The 3600-nt window shown below is 36.5% G+C and overlaps 1 non-coding gene across 1 annotated transcript; it reads left to right on the forward strand.

The window, feature by feature from the left end:
* The first annotated feature begins 2305 nt into the window (after window positions 1-2305).
* Window positions 2306-2412, forward strand: LOC114007181 (U6 spliceosomal RNA). Its single transcript, XR_003548808.1, has one exon. It is a non-coding gene; the product is annotated as a U6 spliceosomal RNA (small nuclear RNA).
* Window positions 2413-3600: the final 1188 nt, after the last annotated feature.

Here is a 3600-nt window from a genome sequence, read left to right on the forward strand (position 1 = left end):
GCATTTGTATCAGAGACCTCTTGGGGCTCTAGAGGAGCTGCTTAAGCAAGAACTAGCTGGAGCAATATTTTACACAAGAAGTGTAGATGAACCTATTAGCTAAAAGAAGGATCTGCAGCAAATTGGGCCTGTTTAATTTATGAAGACTGCAAACTCCTGAAGAAAGGAGAATCTTTAATGGCTGAACTCCTGGAGGAATACTATTAGGCATCTGAACACCCACAGACAAGAGCTGGAAAGCAGCAGCAGCAGCAGCAGCTCTGGAGTAATCAAAAAGTGTTATTTAGCTTCTTGATACATGATAAGAAGTGGTAGGGTTGGAAGACTGCATCACAATTTGCTGCAGTGTATGCATGGGTGCTGAGTCACTGAGATGAAGATGAGTTTCACAATTATAAGTCAATTTACATCTCCATTTTCTGTAAAATTGCCACAAAGATAAGCAAATAAGTCTTTTTGTGTTTTATGAATTTTAATAAGAGATATGTCTGAAGGAGACAAAAATCTCTTCTGAATCAAGTCTTAAATTCAAAAAACACAAATGGAACCCATCCTACTAGACATCTTTTAGGAATAGGGTAGAATACTGAGAGAAATGGTGGACATGTGGAATTCATCAATTCATCCATCTTAGGCAAACAAAGACTCAGGACACATAAATTCAGTTATTTTCTCAAAGGAATTATGTTCATTTTTTGTGTAGATATTCCAAACATATGTGTTTTTTAACAGTCAACCATTTGTTCTCACAGTACTACATATCCCATTTACAACTATAAAATATTCTGGTGCTTGGGACCAGTAGGTGGCCTGGCGGTTAAGGTGCTGGATCCCACAGAGTCAGTTGTGGTTTGTATCCTGGTTTGGGTATGTATGCATGTATGAACATGCATAAGATCACTGGCATTCTTGTGCACAGTCTCCAAATGAGTACCCGAAACCCTCTCATATAGGTTAACTTCACATAGCACTGTGTTTTACTGCTACAGCATGTCCATCCCCAAACCTTTATTATTTATTCTCCCGCTACCCAGTGGTCACTTTTGTGTCTAAAAAGAGAAAGAAAATAGTTCTAGTGGAGGAGAAGATAAAAATAATAGAGTGGAAGAGGTGTCATAAGGGGCACATTAGAAATGTCTATCTTGCCTTTGGGAAATATAGTTAAACCTCACTTCCCCACTAGCCATAGAAATATATCCAATGCCATCGTACAGTCTATTGTATAATTGCAACAAAGCAACATGCTAAAAGATACAGACATTAACCAGGTAAATTAATAAGTAAAAATGATCATTATAGATTATGGTAATATAAAAGAGAAAAGGATAACACCATAAATCATAATGAGGGTGGGTTAATTTAGATAAATTGTTCAGGGAAATCTCTTTCTTTTTTTAATAGCCAGAGGGTGCATTCACTCACCAGAGATAAAGAGAAAAAGAAAGCACCCTCCAGTGAGTCATGATCATGCTGAAATAGTTTTTTCCCCATTTCTACATCTCATCAGGATTTGTAGCACATGTGAGTATGCTTCCAATATATTTTTCAAGCCACCATGGCTGAGATTCAAACCACAGTCAGCCATTCGGGATTAAGCTCCCTATGCATAGCGTTTAACCACTGTGCTATGGAACTAGCCCTCAGGAAATCTTTTCCAGGGAAATAGCATGAAGAAGAAAAAGAACTAGTCATGATTGCAGTTGGGGTAGTCATGGCATAGTTATATGGCATAGATAAAATTAAGGTGTAGACTTAATTTTAAAGTCATCTTTCTTTTCAAAGTCATAATATCATTTTCTATTAATCTATTGCATTATTACCTGATTGCTAGGTAGTCAGGGTTGGTTTGATGTTATTTTCTCAATGAAATGAATGAGATTTAAAGATGATTCTTAATCACTGACATGGCAATGAGTGCAATTTGGCCCTTAGTTCATAGTATATTACAGTATACAATTCTATCTCAATAATGTAGAAAGAAAAAAATGAGATAAGGAGAATGTGTATAATTTCTATTATGCCAAGACATTCCTTGTCCCTCTGCAACTTGAGCTCATGACAACTTTACATTTCCAGCATGAAGTGATAACTAAGATAGGTGGAAAAAGAAATTACATTGTGCACATTGATCCAATAATATAAGAGACCTTTAAATCATAAATATCACAGGATGAAGTGCTGACCATAGTAAGGTATTACATAATGTCAGTCCACCAGAGACCTCAGAGTAGAAGTGCTTAAGGATTCTTTGTTTGAAAAAGGTATCTATTGATAATAATTTTTTTTAAGAATGATTTTATTTTATGTGCTCACTTCAGCAGCACATATACTAAAATTGAAACGATACACAGAAGATTAGCATGGTCTCTGCATGAGGATGATATGCAAATTCATGAAGTGTTCCATAATTTCGAATCCCTCTCCAACAAATTAGTCAAAACAAAACTCATTACCAAATGACTAAGAATCAAGGAAAAGCCTCCAGAATGAGAGAATCAAGTAATACATTTCCAGCAAAGGAACACTTCAACTTGTCTACAAGTAGAAAAAATTAAAAGGATATTACCAAAATATCAGAAAAATAATTTAGAATATTTATGGTAACAAAATTCAATAAGATACAACAAAAAAAATAAGAGAGATTGAGCTCCAAGAGATGAGGAAGTCCTTCCAGGATATGAAAGAAAAATTGGACACAATAAAAGAAAGTCAAATGGAACTGTTAGATATGAAGGCTGTAATACAGGACCATGCAGAAGCTCAAATCTCAGTAGTAGAAGACATAACTTCTGATCTAAAAAAACAAAATTAAAAAACAAACAGAAAATAGCCAAAAAAACCTGAGGATACTATATGAAAAATACTAGATACAATGAAATGCCCAAACAACCAAACAATTGGAATCCCAGAAGATGAAGAAGCCAATAAGGGCACTGACAATCTAGTCCACAAAATTCTGGAAGAAAACTTTCAAAGTCTAGGGAGGCACTCAAATATCTAGACCTAAGAAATACAAAGAACCCCAAGTAGAATCAATCCAAGAAGATCCTCTCAATGTCACATCATAGCTAAATTGGCCAAAACCACAGGCAAATACAAGATACTAGATTGGCAAGAGATAAACGTCAAGTCACTTACAAAGTCTATCCCATCAGGCTAACATCAGATACACTGCAAGCAAGGAAATAATGGGAAAATATAGTCAAAGTGTTAAATGAAAAACAACTTCAACCAAGAATACTATACCTGGCAAGACTATTTTTCATATGGGAAAAGAAGACAAAAAAGTTCTTGGATAAAGAAAACCTGAAAAAATTTACCAAGTCTAGATAAGCTCTTCTTCAAGAAATTCTCAAAGAAGTACTATACTCAGGAAAGTAAAGACAGACAGTCAGCAATAAGGGAACAGAACACAACCCAGTATTGGGACCAGCAGTTAGTGTAATGGCTATGTCGCTGGACTCCCACGTAGTTGACTGTGGTTCGAGTCCCAGACCCGGTGGCTTAAACACACACCGTGTGCATGCATACCCAAGATCCCGAGAGGATAATGGAGGAGAAGGGATTGCGGCGTGGCCATCCCCTCGGGGGGGGGGGGGG

Source organism: Tupaia chinensis, unplaced genomic scaffold, assembly GCF_000334495.1.
Source record: "Tupaia chinensis unplaced genomic scaffold, TupChi_1.0 Scaffold000135_1, whole genome shotgun sequence".
NCBI classification, from domain to species: domain Eukaryota; kingdom Metazoa; phylum Chordata; class Mammalia; order Scandentia; family Tupaiidae; genus Tupaia; species Tupaia belangeri.